The 16,816-nt window shown below is 39.7% G+C and overlaps 1 protein-coding gene across 8 annotated transcripts in view; it reads left to right on the top strand.

Moving 5' to 3' along the window:
- Nucleotides 1-16,816, top strand: part of SYBU (syntabulin) — a 116,790-nt gene that overhangs the window by 83,899 nt on the left and 16,075 nt on the right. The window lies entirely within an intron of this gene.

Here is a 16,816-nt window from a genome sequence, read left to right as displayed (position 1 = left end):
GAAACAGTTAATCTTCATGGAATTGGGATGCGGAACATTTTTATTTTTACTAACTGATTTGACCTAACACTTCCTCTTTACTGTACATTCCGAGAGCATAAAGGTTGGGTTTGTATTGTTGTAAAACACATGAGTCATCTTAAAGTACTTTTCATCTGCTGGGCAAATGATTAATGCCTGTGGTGGTAAAATTAATTAGTAGAAACGAAAGAAAGACTATGTTTATGGTAACTCCAACTTTAGTTCGGTAACTTTAAAATTGTGTAAAATTAGGATATTTAGATTGTTCACATATATAGCTGACATCTGGCAGCTCTAAACAAAAAGCAAAACATATACTATATTAGTATAAGAGAAATTCATCTTTAATCATATAAAAAAGTGAACACAGCATTATGCTAGATTGTTAACTTTGTTTACTTTTTATGCTCATGACTACTTAGGCAAAGGACATACTGTTTTTATGTCATCTTTTCCAACGGTTAGTCATGGCTCAATTTTAATTGCCCAGAACAGTGAAAAGATACCACCCTTTGAGAATGTGAATGTACCAAGGACTACCCTGTCCCTGGCTTTGTCACTGGCATCAAACTTTAGGTGATTAACTTAATATTTCATAAGTATAATTTCTAACAGTAGATGGAATAGCAGACAAACATGGGTGTGTGAGAAATTCTATAGAGATCATGATTTTGGAGCCCTGGAAACCATGTGGATGACACTTTCTCCAAACTTTTACTGCACTAACAGTATAAAGCCCCATATCCCTTTCTCAGTGGATCTGCAATGAAGTCCCCTGCCCACCTCTAAAAACCAGCATAGTATAGGATTTCTTTTTAACCTCAAAATACCTGACTCTTTTCTCTAAAACTTTCCTTTCATCTATGTAGTGGAGATAGTAAGAGTACCCCTCACATAAGGCTGCTTTGAAAATTCAGTGAAATAATCAATAGCATATGGCATACAAAAAAATTAACTTCTATTGTATTGTGATTACTATAAACATTATCATCATTTTTACAATGCCTGGCAGTCAAGGGAGGCATTAGCTAATAGCTTGAACAATTCTTTGTTTCAATTTGATTCAGCCTATCAAATTTCTTATCAAGTACTTACTAAGAATCTACTATGTGCTTAACATTTTGATGGGAATTGTGGGATTTTATGTACATGAGAATGTACCTAACAAAAAGTGAAATATACAGTAGTGATTCTTGTTCCCTTTTCAAATGTGTGGCTTTGTTGTTTTGCTAAATAGCTATATCTATGTGTATGTATGTATATATATGAAATTGTTTTGCTATTAACAAAATGGGTAAGATACCACAGTAAATATGTAATGTAAAAGAGTCTGAGCCATAGCATAAGTCTAGTTAATATTTATAACTTGAATTTAAAATGTGATGATTAAAATCTAGGTTCAAATATTAAGTTCCTTTTTTTCCTGAAAGGATTTCCATGACGTAGTTTGAAAAAAAGCAATTTCATTTTTTCATTAGGTTCAAAGTTCGGGGAATGATGGGAGAGGAGGAGATGGGAAATGATTGATTAATCTGTATAAAAATAGGCCCCATGCTGGGATTTTTCCTCTTGCACTAATTCTGTGTGACATCTGAGCCAAAAAAATACATAAAACCAGTGCCATATGTGCTGAGCCTGCTGGTACTTATTTTAAAACGCATGAAGAGTTGACCCAGATTATATTTTGCAGCTTTATTTTTATTTTAATGCCACTTTAATTTCCACTTCTTCTGGCATATTCTCTTCTTTCCTTCTGTTTTCCCTGGAAAGAACGTGGCATGTGCACCAAGGACTATACCAAGTCACTTGAATGAAAAAAAGGAGCGAGGGGGTAGCATTTGTAGGATGTGGTTTAAAATGAGGTCTTGAGAGGCTGGGAACTTGGAATCAATGTGTGTTCATACATGCTGAATATGTTTAGCTAAACATAATTTCAGATGCAATATCATTCAGATGGCCTAGCTAGAATAAGCCTTCTGTTTTAAAGTTGCAATGAAACAATTAAATCCTTAGCAATATCCCCACTAGCATGGTGACCTTTTACTTATATTCTGCTAGTCTGTGAACAAAATAATGCCCCACTTTCTATTCCATTGTTATTAGTCACGCATGCACATGCTGTGATGGTGCACAGTTCGTCAGTTGTTTGCTGGTACCTGGTGCTTCTGTCATGATATTCGGGTCATATCTGGGGAGCTTTCTGAGATCTCAGTTGACGTTTCTATTTGTTGCATCCTTTTCCGTCAGGAGAATTTGTGGCACTTTCAGAGGAAGGGATGCTTCCTTGTCTTACATGGCAGCAACATTATTCAGGGAAACTGGATCTTCCTGAGTGTTTGGCTTCTTGTACTCACCTCTGAGGTTGAGATAGGCAGACTCTGTGAGCCTCTGCCAGGAAGATCTGATTTCTGCCGAGACTACTGGCGGGCCTGACTGTTCTTGAAAGAGGAAGGCTATGCCTGTATCCGATACTGGGTTACTGCCTGACATCCAATGCCTTTTCCCTCATCGTTAGAGGAAGAAGTGAAAGATCCAAGCCAGGAGCTTAGAAGCACTAGTGCATAGAGGGCAATGGTTTAGAATCTGCAGATTGCGCCATAGCCTCCTATACTGCCCAGCCCAGAGAACCAGGGACAGTAAAGGGATTTTTCCCATGCACCACTGGGTCATTTTCAAGTTTTGGATAAGATTCTCCAGCTCAGCATTTCCACCCTTCCTTTTCTTCTCAGTCTCAGCTACCATTTAAAAGAACTGAACCTGGTAATGCTACTCATTTGTTTTTTTAAACGAATGTTTATTAATGTGCTAGGCAGTGACCAGGCACTGGGTACAACAATAAACCAGGGGATCCCTGTACATTGTGATATGTTTCAGGAGGAAGCGTAGTGTCCAGTGGGAGCCCAGAGGATAACCATGTTACCTAGACTCTGGGGTCTGGGAAGGGTCCCAGGAAATGTAATGCAATATTGATACTTATAAAGGGTAAAACTGTATCTTTAAGGCAAAGACACTTAGGGATTTGAACTTTACATGCAATCGTTGTTAACTTAAATACTATCTATGCCCTTAGAGGCAGTGTTTTTATAAAATTCTATTGTTATGGTAACCATGTTATATTTAATAATAATTTTTTAGATGGCTCTTTTCTCCGCTAGAATGTGAACCTCTCTAGGAATAAGATCATGTTTTCTTTTTTCTTTCCTTTCTCCTTTTCTTTCCTTCTCTCTTTCTTTATTTCTCTCTGATAAGCATTATATTAACTTTTGTTTTAAATTCAGTTTTGCTGCTTCCCTTATTTCTTTTTAGTACATATAATTTTTTTATACCATTTTATACTACATATAATGTGCTGCATAAAGAGAATGTATGTGACATATGCGTGAGCTGGCTAGAATAATAATAAAGCAAAACTTGTGATTTCACCTTCCACTTTAAGATTTACCACCAGGGAAGCTGCCTGCACATTCCTCCCAGATCCTATTTTCTGACTCCCCCAGGGGTAACCACTGTACTGAAATGTGTGTTTTAACATTTCCTTGCACTTTAAAAATAATGTTACCAGCTTAGATATGTGCCCTTTACAATATGTTGGGGGGTATTTTCAAAACGACTGTTTCCAAAGCCTGCTTATTCCCCTGTTGTTCTTACTGCCATGCAAACACTCTTTGATGGTCCTAGAAAGAGTGGCCTTGAGTTATTTTTCGTAATACTCTGCTTTGCTTTTCCATTTTATTTTGGTTTTTCACAGAACATTGTGGGCTGGAGAGGGAAGGGGTGGAGAAAGTAGAGAACACTGAGTACACTTGAATTTAAAAGTTAACTTGTGCAGGGAGGTGGGGCAGAGTAACTGGGCAAGCAAAGGGTTGGCCTGGGAACATGTGCTTTGTGCCAGATGTCACTGAGAGTGAGATCCCGGGGAAGGTTCCACTAAAGGAGTTCAAGGAAATGCAGAGCACAATTTGTGAGCAGAGCAAAATCCAATCGTGAGTATGCTTCGTTCATTTTAAGTACTATAAACCACACCAGGATTCGTAGAAAATGTTTTTGGAAGGATGAGTGGGAGTTCAAAAACATTTTGTTCAGAAGCTTGAGAGTTAGAATAATTTTCAATTGATAGACAATAGTATGAGGTGAAATGTTGTTGCTTGCTGCTGGAGACAAGCTCTTTGCCTCTTGTTGGCTTCCGCCCCAGCTCGAGAAGGAAGACAGAAGTAGGAGCAAGGCATCCCAAGTGCATGTACCCTCCTGGGACGGACACTGGGCTCTGTGGTCCTTGCACAGGTGTCCCAGGGCAGGCGTGCAGGAGCTGTTCCGCCTGCTTTCCACCTGCTTTCCTCTGACCACATCACCTGATCCAGGCATTTCTCTGTTGTGCTGCCAGGACTTATCTTGGAAATATTTTCTTGTGACTTCATTATTCTGTTTCTCCCTTTCTCATTTGAGTTCCTTGAACACATGTCAGGGTTAAAAACAACCCCAGTGCCACTAAGCCCTCCATTTCTCCATTTGCTTTTGTTCTCACACTCCCTACAGATGCCAGAAATTGCCAGAATTTACCCAGCTTATTTGTTTTATTGTATTGACATTTGTGCTTGCAAATGAAATTTACATTAAAGATTACACAGACACCTGTAATCCCAGCACTTTGGGAGGCCAAAGAGGGTGGATCGCTTGAGGTCAGGAGTTCGAGACCAGCCTGGTCAACATGATGAAACCTGTCTCTACCAAAAATGCAAAAATTAACCGGGTGTGGTGGCATGCTCCTGTAGTCACAATTACTCAGGAGGCTGAGGCAGAAGGATCACCTGAGCCCGGGAGGCAGAGGTTGTAGAGAGCCGAGTTTGTGCCACTACACTCCAGCCTGGACAATGGGAGTGAAACCCTGTCTCAAAAAAGAAAAAGAAATTACCCAGAGGGTATATCTAGTATTGATCTTGGAGTACCTCAATCCATTCTTATCAGATTATCCAATTCTTCACAAATTCTTCAGGCAGTATATAAGAGACATTGTTCTTTTCATTTGATTGAGATATTTCCCATTTTGTTTGCTTTTCCAAACATACGTATCTCCACTCAATTGTTCTTTTATGTGGGTAGCACTGCAGTCAAGCATATGGCATAAGATAAAGGTGTTTTTTAATGTTTAACTTGACTTTATCCTTTTTCTATTTTTAATCATTTTGTCCACCTGGAGTGTCAAATGATTTTGAACCCATACAGTTAATTTTGTGGAACCTAAGAGCTACCTGGAAAGGGTCTCCTTTTTCAGCGTTCCTTTTCCCTTACCTTATGACCCATCTCCAAACTGTAACAGTCACCTGAATTCCCTGCCAGCCTCCAGTCTCTCCTTCAGATATTGCTGTCATGCTGTCTTCATAAAGCATCACTGTTCATGTTACCACCCCAAACAAAACTCATTATGGTTCTCTCTTGCCTTCAGTATGTCATAGTTCCCTCTTGCCCATAGCATAGTTTTTACATTTTTCAACTCTCTGTTTACACTCACCTTTTTGGCTGCATTTTCCCATTTGATCACTATATTCTAGATGTACAAGGGACTCCATATATATACTAAACATGCCCTGTGCTTTTCTTCCTCTGTGTTTTAGTTCATGTGATCTCTTTCACCCAAGGTCAACTCCTGTCCATGCCCCCAACACTATATTCTTCCTGGTGTATCAGGGCCATCTCAAGTGTCATCTCTCCCATGACATATTCCCCTGCCCTCATCCCTTCACCGTAGCTAAGAAGATTTCTTCCTCCTCGGTGTTTTCTGGGTGCCCTCCCTCTCTGTTTGCACTCATTGTATTCTGCCTTATATCCTGGTTGTTTGTCTGTATAGCCTAACTCCTCCTAGGAAACCCTTGAACATTGGAACTGTGTTTCTCCATGCCTCCCCCATCCAGTGCCTTAGCCTAGGAAGTGTTTAACGCATAGTTGAGATGGACTAGATTGAACATTGTTGTCTTGGTTTCCTGTTCTTAGATCTTTGTGAATTCTGATCACAAGGATCAAGCAGAGTGATGTCAGACAAGCCAGCTCTGCTGCTTACTAGCTCTGTGATTTGGGGTGAGTCTCAGCATCACTCAGAACTTTGGTTTTCTGGTCTTTACTTGTATGTCTTTGGGAGGAAGTATTAAAGGAAATAGCAGCTGTAGAGTTCTTGACAGAGTAGGCTCTGAGTCCACAGTGGCTAGTGGCATTATTATCTGATGCTGTCATCCGTTGCATTAGTTATCCCTTCAAGGTTTTGTGTAATCAGGAGTCTGCTGTCAACACCATACCATCCATGATTTCATTCATGTCATTAATAAAGCATGTTAAATAGGATATGGACAACACCAGGGCCAGGTGATATGTTACTAGAGATTTCCCTGGAGGTTGACAGACAGTCCATTTGTCAACATCCCATGGGTACTGGACTGTGCTATCACCCAGTGCACACATGTCGACCTTGTTCATAAGAGTATCCTAAGTGTTTGCATTAAACGTCTGCTGAACTCCAAATATGTGATGTATGTGGCCATGATAACTCTGTCAGAAAAGGAAGTGCAGATTGTTTTTCACATCTGACCCAGTGAACTCTTGCTGGCTCCTTCTTGCCTTATTAAAGGACTTTCTCTACAATTTTACTGGAGATCAACACCAAACAGCAGTTTGTGATTTTCAGAATTTATCTTTTCTCTATGTTCATGACGTGCAGACTTTTTGCCCATTTCCAATCTGCTACCTCCCATCCTTTGCAGTTTCTCAAAAGTTAGTGATACCATTTCTGCAATCATATATGTAAGTTCTTTTGGTACCTTTCTTCCCTCATTCATTAAATATTCTTCTGAGTCTCCTGTAAACCAGGGTCTCTGCTCTTGGCTCTGGGGATGCAGTGATGAACAAGACAGAGGTCTTTGCAGTTAGCATGGTTTTTGCATGCTGGTTTCCTGGGCTGAAAACTTGACTTTTAAGAGGTTTGGGCATACAGGCTGGAAGTAGGAGTGGAAGGGAGTATTTTTGTCCTAATTGGAAATAACACCAGTCTGTCAATCCATCCTAAAGGGCAAAATAGGAGAAAGAAGAGCTATCCCTAAATGCCAATGGTGGAGAAACTTTTAATGCTGTGAAATAACATTTTGAAATGACAGCACCTACTCTGTGCTAAACTCTGCGTGTCACACTGGGGTACAAAAGAACACACCCTCAAGGAGCTGACAAGCATACTGGAAAATATGTTAAAGCAAACGGGCAATCGCAGTGCAATGTGATAAATACTTGTTAAATTCTGGGTGGGGTCAGATAAAGGAGGGCCACCTAATCCCCTTTCTGAAGGAAGTAAAGCTCAAGGCTAAACTGAGACCTGAAGAACAGGTAGTAGTTAGCCAAGCCCAGAGGGACGGGATAAATAATCCAGCTAGAGGGAACAGCATGTGTGAAAACTGGGAGTCTAGAGGCTATCGTGCCTCCTTCAGGAAACTGTGAATGGTTCCCTTCGAAGTGGTTGTGGTATGACAGTCTGAAGAGATTATGGAGGGTTCCATTCGAAGTGGTTGTGGTATGACAGTCTGAAGAGATTATGGAGGGTTTGTAAATCATGCTAGAGAGTTTGGACTTTATGGATACAGGGTGCCATTGAGGAGTTTCAACAAGGGAATTGCCTAATGAGGTTTCTTCTCTGGAGTAGTGTGGAAGACAAACTGCTCAGGGCCACAAGGAGCAGCTGGGCACAGTGTGATGCTGTTTCAGTAATTCTGGGTGAGAAATGATGGTGGCCTCAGGTGGAGCATTCAGGATGGCAACGAGCAGACAGATGACACAGTTACTAAACAGACAGATTTGAAAACAAGAAGCATTTGTTGTAGTGATTTCACAACATTACTGTGCATAGAAGATCACCTGGGCAATTTGTGAAAATGGATTATGAGGCTGACTTAAAGAAATTTCAATCAGCGGATCTGGAGTATGAGTCAAGAATCTGTATTTTTAACAAAGAGGCCAGGTGATACTGATGCAGGTGGTCCTCAGACTGTACCATAAAAAACCCTATCTATTTGATGTTTCAAATGGCAACACTTCTTTAAAATGTATTTCTATTATGTTAACTTTTTGCTTAAGAATGAAGATTCAATCCTGTCATCTTTGTTGAAAGTAGATGAATGACTCAGCCCCAGGGTTTACTGTGCAAGGGCAGTCTCCTTGCTAGTATAGTCGGTGTTCACTAATTGTTTGCTCTCTGGTAGGGGATACAGAATAGAGTAGTGATGATTTTGTTAAGACTTTTTATTGCAGACTGTTTGTAAATGTATTTTCAAAGGTTTCAGTGTGCCCCTTGCAAGAGCAAGCAAACACTTTGGGTGGGATGGGGGGTGAGGGTGGCAAAATTGCCCCAAGTCTTGAAGTTCCATGCAGGTATACTTTCCTGGTGTTTAAGGCATATTTTGAATCTTATTGTGATGTTTCAGATCCCCACATAAGGGTTGTGTGACCTTCAGCAAGTTACCTGTTGTCTACTTTCCTCACCTGTGAAATAGGAATAATAATTTTACCTGTTTCATATGCTTGATATGAAGATTCAATGAGAATGCCTGTAAGGCACTTTGAACAGGGTGTGAACATAACAAGCCATTTCTAACTATTCCTGAGAGAAACCAGGTCATCTATAACTTATCACTTGTATTTAGAGTTTAGTCACTTAATAAATACCTTTCCTTCTTAAATCACATTACTTAAATAGTCTACAGTGCCCATATGCAAGAATTATTAGAAAAATTTAGTGCTTAGCAGCACACATACCAAACACATGGATAAGTAGGCTAATGATGATGATGATGATGAATATTTACTGTGCACTTATAGTAGTTCATATTATGGCATTTAATACTCACAAAAATTCCATGTGATAGGTACTCTTTTAGTCCCTTTTTACAGTGAGTAAACTGAGGCGTAGAGAGGTTAAGTGATTGCCTGAGGTCACACTGTCATTAATGAAAGAGTGGATATTTGAGCCCTGAATCTGCTGATGCTAGCACCTGCTCTTAACCACAGCTGTTAAAAACATATTGTCAATTACATGCAGCATGGTTAGTACCACTCAGTATTATGCCAAGTAAATTAAGCAGTTCACTCATTTTGGATGTGAAATACATAAAAATGTTCCCAAAATATATACTACAGTGTGTATCTGTATGTCAAATTACAGTCAAGCCGGCTGCTCTCACTTTGTCAGAGGCAGCCATTCAGGAAGCTGCTGGGGGATCTCAGGCATAGGCCTGTCTTAGGGCAGTGGTCCTCAAACTTTAGTGTCCATATTCCTGGATGGCTTATTAAAACCTATATTACTGGGTCTCACCTATACCCATAAGTTATTTAATCTTACAAAATGTCATCTCTGCTCCTAAATTAGTCATCTTCTCGTTCTTCTGAAACAGTGACTCTCAAAGAGTGGCTCCAAACCAGCAGCATCAGCACCACCTGGGAAACATGTTTCTGATTCACTGAGGATGGTTTAAAATCTATCCCATAATTGCCTGACTCGCTCAACAGACATTTAACTTCACAAAGACATTTTGAAGTGACAAGTCATCAGCTCTAACACATAGATGCTTAGATAAAAATCAAAAGATAGAAATTTTTACTTTGCCTGTAACATTTATAAAGCATAGCAGTTACTTCCTCATATAGACTCAAAAAAATTTTTTTTGAGACAGGGCCTTACTCTGTCACCCAGGCTGGAGTGCAGTGGCATGCTCATGGCTCACTGCAGCCTCGACCTCCAGGCTCAATTGATCTTCCCACCTCAGCCTCCCGAGTAGTGGGACTATAAGTGCATGCCAGCATGCCTGGCTAGTTTTTGTATATATTTTTTTTCAGAGATGGGGTTTTACCATTTTACCCAGGCTGGTCTTGAACCCCTGGGCTCAATTGATCTGCCTATCTCAGCCTCCTAAAGTGCTGGGATTACAGACGGGAGCCACTGCACCCAGCTCTAATATAGAGACTTACATGGTGTCTTCTCCTTCTCCAAAACAGTGGGGTTTGCCTTAAAATGAAGATCTTTTCTTCGCTTGCAACTTGGAATTAGGCCTTGGAATTAGGAACAAGTTCTGGGCTGCATTAAACACCAGCACGTACCGTCAGGGAAGCTTTCCCCCATCACTCTTCCTCCCCATTTTGGGACAAGAGGTTTCTCCCTCGATGAGGTTGTATGCGTAATCCAGCAACTCTGGGTCAGCTTCTCATGTTCATGGGCCCATCTCCTTGCCAAGGCTAAGTACAGGGTTGTGAAGTGACCTAAGCCAGACTCAACAGGGCATCAAGTAATTCCTGATCTTTGAGGGCTATTCAGGGTTGGAGCTACCATGAGACAATGGGTCACCTTAGGCATGTTGGACCCTAAAATTGGAATAAGGTAAAACAGAGATTCTAGTTTTACTTTTACTCTTCATAACTACTTTTAATTATTCATAATGACAGGAAGAAGGGTATAAGTACAAATCTGTAAGGACAGGTGATCCACAGAGCATTTCTTTTTGCCTATGGAATATATTATTAAGAGTAGATTTCCTCTTGATTTTTCTTCTTAGACTCTGGAAATGCAAATACATGTTTATCAGAATGGAAAATCTAGCTAAATGAGTAACTGGAATAAAGTCAACTCATTTTCTCATTATCGGGAGAATGAAGTATAAATTATGGATAAAAATCACACACTCTAATATTATATAGCAGTCAAATGAATGCACTACAACTATATGGAGAATTTTCACAATATAATATTGAATGAAAATTGTCCCAAAAGATTTTATGTACATCATGATAACCTATTTATTTTAAAAAGTTAAAAACCAATAAAACAAAAATCCTCAAATTCTACCTTTTAAAAATACATAGATGTGATCATTCTTTGTAAAAGTGAATGCAAGGAAATGGTGAACAGGGGATAAGATAAAGGAAGACCACATAGATGCATGTAAGTTAGTGTCACTGTTCTAGTTTTTGTGATGGGTTGGTGGTTTCTTCATTTATTATATTAAACATAAAACATAAATACCTAAACAGAGCAGTCAGTAAATAAATAAAGATAGCCTTGCATGGGCCAATGATGAGAGAATGTCAAAAACCAAGAATTGTGATTCATCCAGTTCTTTGTATCTGAGACTCTTTTAAAAAATACATTGAGAGAACAGCTTTCTAGGTCACAGAGAAAATAATGAAATGTCACTCACGTGTAGAAAAATAGTTCCATACTTAGTTTCGTACGGCACTCTCTGACCTGCCACTTCCTCTCCTCGCACATGTCAGCAGGTTCAGCCTCTAAATGGAGATCATGAAGAGCACGGATCAGTAGACCATTAAGGGTTGTCAGTGGAATCACTTCAGACAGAATTGTGGCTGTAGGATCACTAGAATAGGAAAAATATGTGCTTCCTTTTCTTTCATTTTCACCTCTCTGAGTAAGGTGTTTGCATATTTTATTAGAGAAGTGAAAGTGGGAATTTTAGAAAATAAAAAAGACCTGTGTGTCAAATATGAGCAACTCTTAACTTGACCAGTGGCAACCACTGGGACCTGTGTCTAAGGAAGGTTTTTAATTCGCCTGCCTCCAAATTCCCTTTATTGCCTCGTTCCCTGCTGTTGCTTCTAATTCTTTCAGTATTACCGTCTCTATGCTGTTCCCTTCACACCGTACTGTCTCCATAGCTCTGCATGCTACAGTCCTGAATTGTTGTAAATGGCTTCAAAATCTGGCTAGTTCAGTGTGCCTCCTCCATGAAGTCTTCATGCTTCCAGCAGGAAACAGTCTTTCCCATTGTTGACCTCTCTTAGCACCTAACTTGTGTCCCTCTTAAGACATTTGCCTCTCTCTGAAGGCAGGACTATGGTCTCAGCCCACGTATGCTAGCAAAGAGCTGGAGAACACACAAATATGAACTGATGTGGAGATAACAGCTCTCACCATGTGTTATTTGTGAGCCACAGACCCTATAAGAAGGGCTGGGTCATTAGCTCCCTGTAGTTTAGTGTGCTGCAGGCCTTCCTGTGAAATTGGGATATTCAGTCAATACAGCTAAGGAGGATTTACTCACTGACTTATAATCTAAAAGAAGAATTTTTACCATCCTCTGCAAGGACCATCTTTTATTTTTTTTATTTTCATGCTTGTTTTGAATCCTTACTTGCCACTCACACTACACAACAGCCTCACCTCATTCCTTGTCCCTCTTCTAAGTTCTTCCAGATTTTGGCCTCACATGTGTTGGGACCTAGATATGGTTCAAAGAGGGTAATCATAAGAAGAAAAATAAAAAGAACAGTGAAATTTTAAAGTGCTTACTGAGTGCCAGTACTATTTTTACATGTTTTACATATATTATCTTACATCATCCTTACAACAACTCTATGAAATAGATACTATTATTATTCTCCTTTCATAGAAAAAAATGAAGCTCAGAGAGCTTGTCTTTCCCAAGGTCACACAGCTAGTAACTGAAACTACTAAACCATATTATTTTTAAAAAGGCAAAGAGAAATAACTTCATAGAGACTGAAAAGTACAAGTGAGAAAGAGAGAGGAGGGTGAAAGCACGTCAAGATATTGGAAGGGGAGCATGGCTGAGTCCAGTGTCAGAACTCTGCTCTGTTTAAATGCAGTGGAGGTGGAGGTCGGTGCTACTGAGAAAATCCAGGGAGTGAGCCACGTGTGAGACAGATGCAACCTTCCTGACACTCTGAGTGCCACTGCCAAGGGAAGGAAGGAACCTGTGAGTTGAGAAGATGGTGTGCCCTGGAAGTTGTCACACAGTGGGGATGAAGATGGGGGTTGAATGGTCAAGGTTGTTAGGTCTTAGAGTCAATTAAGAAAAGCCATGTTTAAGTACAGAAGTGAGTCTTAAAAAAAATTATTTTAGGGCCCCACTGGATGTCTTGGCAACAAGTTGTGAATTATGTCATCTGTTTCCCAGTAAGTGGGTGTTTTATTCCATTTGTGGTCTAGAATTGCAAGCAGACAGCTCCACCTCACTGAGATGAAGAAGAGTGGAGAATGAGGTGACTCCAAAACATTCTCATCTTTTGCTTCTCCCTTATATTCTGGACTGAGTCATAGACTTAAATCCTAGCCCTGTCCTGACCTTCTGTCTTTCCTGGTGTCTCACTCCCCATTTTTCTCTCCCAGTCCTTCGTCACCTCCTTCCTCCCCTATGAATGCCTCCTGCAATGACACCCCTGCTCCGCACCCAGCACCACCATTAGTGCTGCTCTTCCTGATTTAGGTTTTCCTGCCAGACAGGAGGGCAGGCATCTCATTTTGGTAAACACTGGATAAATGCTTCTCCTTAAATAGAAGCAGCAGGCTTTCCAGCTAGTTCTTTTAAAGGGGCAGAAATTCAGTTCACTTCAGTAAATTTGACAAGAAATCAAAGATAAGTAACATGTACAAGTCTGTAAAATACTTCAGGGAGGATTTGCTCTGTTATTACTGGGTCCCCAACATAATGAGCTAGGATGAAGTTTATGACCACGGTGGATGTAACCTTTCCCAGGCCTGTTGAGTGAAAGGCAGTTGGGGGAGGGCTGCCCGTTGGACATGGCTGCCACTGGAGTGGTTCCTGAGCTGAGTCAGTGTGGGAGATGATGAATGCCTGTGTGTGGTTCCTTTGATGCTGTGAAGCATGTCTGCCACGGAAAATTCAGGTTGGCACTGATGGAATAACCCCAATGCAGTGTATGCTGGATTGTGAATTGTTATTTCTCTGTTGAATGGCATTTGACACATTCAACAGCAAACTGGTTGGCCCCTTCTCTTTTACAACAGGATTATGAGGACTTTGAACCATGAACCAACTGTTAAGTATCCCACTAGCTTTGCAAACCAACATTTGTGTACATGAGTTTGGCTGGAACTGGCCCAGTTTCAAACAACCTGTGCCTTATGTACATTCCGTCTTTCCCTCCAGTCCTCTGATAATGTATTCACTCCAGGCAAGTGTTCCTGGAGAGCCGTGGGGGTACAGATCATTCTGTAAATTAAATTCTTCTCTCCTGTGCACTTTGCACGTGAATTTCTTCCTCTTCCTTTTGCTGGCCTGTCTGTCTTCATTTCTGCTCACTCATTGTTCACATCACACTGAAGAAAGCTCTTGCAATTTGACAGGACTTGGAGAGAAAGTCCAGGCACTTTTTTACCTTTGGAGCTCTCTTCCTCACAATATGGTTCATGGACCACCTGCTGCACAATCAGCTATAGTAATTATCAAAAATGCAGATGCCTGGGCCACCCTTCTCCCAGATCTTCTGAACTGGAATTTTTGTGAGAGTTTCCCAGAAATCTGCACTATTATTAAACTTCCCAGATAATCTTCATGCACACTTAGGTTTAGGAACCACTGCATTATTAATAATAATTTTAAGATTCGTATTTATGAGTGTGTCAAGCACTTTCTATGCATTAACTCAATTCATTTTCACAGCAACCCAATGGGATGGGAATCATTATCTTTGCACTTAAAACAGGATCTGACACATGGCAGGTGCTCAATAACTTTTTGCTAAATAAATAATAAATTAACCTTTTAAAATGTATGTGTATACATATATAAGTAAGGATTAGATAAGTTAAAAAAACTTGGTCAAGATACACAACTAGTGACAGGTGGAGCTGGGCTTTATAGCTACTTCTGGTCAGAAACTTTCACTTCTTGTTTATTGAAGTTTCTTTACACCCTCTTTGCTTATCATTCCTCTGATTCACTCTTCTTGTTCAGCAGACGGGTTGCCTGTATTTCTGCTTAGACAGGTAGCTGAGCCAGCCCAAGGTACAGGAGTGAACTGGGTGGTGTTGCCTCTGACCCTCTTGGCCTACTTAAGGCCTCCTCCCTTTCTCAGACCTTCCAAGCTACCTAGCTCAGGAGACTGGGCCCTGCAAAGATGAGAGCTGTAGTAAACCTACTCGTATTTCCCCTGGGACTTTCAGAAGGCAGAGTTCTAAACCATGAGAGACTCTAGAACTTTTTGGAGGCATCCATGGGGAGTCTCTTTTAGAATCAGGATCTTTGGAAACACCCTATTGTGCACACACACACACACCCTGTTGTACACACACACACAGAAAGAGAATTAAAAAACAGAAACATGTTCTTTGCTGAACAATGGCAAAAGGAAAACCACCTTTTGTAAAGAGTAATTATAAAAATGTATGAGTAGAAAAAAGCGTTTCCTATTATAGGTCTTTTTAAGGGATAGATGTAATCAAGACCTTTTTTGAGAAGCCATCTTCTCGCCTTTGGGCCACTGTACCAGTAGTTTCAGCTAAAATGGTACTATTAAGGGCTTGCTGTATACCAGGCATTGTTCTAATTTCTTTGCATGTTTCACCTGAATTTCCATAATCTTTTAGAAATACTTAATATTAATAACCTCATCCCTATTTTATAGATAAGGATGGTAAGGCAGAGAGAGGGTAAATTCATTCCTCAAGGCACCAGAGAGAGCAAGTAGAGGAGCCAAGATCCAAACCCAGGTGTCTCAACCCCAGAACTCTTTTAATACTACATAATATGATGTGACTACTCTTATTATAAAAGGTTTTCCTTAAAAAATTTACATTTTTTAAAAGGAAAAAATGGATTGTTCATACATCAGTGCACTCCTATGTATATTTTATAATACGAATAATGTGCACATGGTTAGAGAAGCCAAATGGCTCAGAAAGATAATAAAATGAAAATAAGAGTCTCTTTATATCCACACTTCCTGTTCCCAAGAGACACCGCTATTAACAGATCATTTTATCCCTCAAGAAAAATGTTCTGTGCATATGGCAGGTTACATATTATGTAAAGATTTATTTACAAAAAAAAGCAGACTTGCAATACCCACTTTTCTGCATCTTATTTTTCTCATCTATTAACAGGTGTTTGATATCTTTTCACTTCGACACACCCAGGATCATGTCACTCCTTTTCACGATGGTGGAGTATTCTCTTAGGCTGCTGCTATACCACCGGATTTAACCAGTCACTATTGATGGACGACTAGGTTGTCTTTTTGGATCCTTATGTGCAGAATAAATTCCTAGCAGTACAGTTTTCTTTTTTATGCATGTAGCATAATTCACACTCTTACTAACTCTGTTTTCACAAACCCTTAACAGAGCTGGTATTATCAGACTTTTTTGCCTATCAGATAGATGAAAAAAGTCTCCTTACCTTCATTTATATTTTTAGTGGCGTTGATAGATTATATGGCTTTTCATGAATATCAGCCATTTGTTTTTCTTTTTCTGTCATCTGCCTAATATGTCCTTGGCCCATTTTTCTGTTAGTTTTTTTTTTCCTAATTTTATGAGCTTTTGGTAAATTAAGGAGATTAACCTTTTATCATGTGTTGGAAATATTTTTTCAGTGTATCTATTTGTCTTTGACCTTGCTATTTTCCCATAAGCAGTTTCATTTCATATAGTTGTACTTATCAATACAAATTATTCACTTCTAAATAAGTTTGAACTTCTCTTCTTTTGTGTTTAGCTGTTTACGTGTGTGTGTGTGTTATTTTAAGTATATGGCAGCTCTGTCAATTAAGCATCAATCAGAATGAAGAAAACTATTTTCTGAAACTATGATATAAATGGAAATTACATTTACAACTTTTCAAGAATACTTTTATTCTCAAATGCAAAAAAAAACCTGTATATGTATCTTATCAATGTATTGATCATTTAACCAAATATTCCCTTTCTGAGATAAATACCTATACGGGGTTCAGGAAAGTAATTTGCAAAAACTAAAACAAAAACCCTGTTTAGGCTGTG

Source organism: Pongo abelii, chromosome 7 (assembly GCF_028885655.2).
Source record: "Pongo abelii isolate AG06213 chromosome 7, NHGRI_mPonAbe1-v2.0_pri, whole genome shotgun sequence".
NCBI classification, from domain to species: domain Eukaryota; kingdom Metazoa; phylum Chordata; class Mammalia; order Primates; family Hominidae; genus Pongo; species Pongo abelii.
This window is presented reverse-complemented; position numbering and strand designations above follow the sequence as displayed.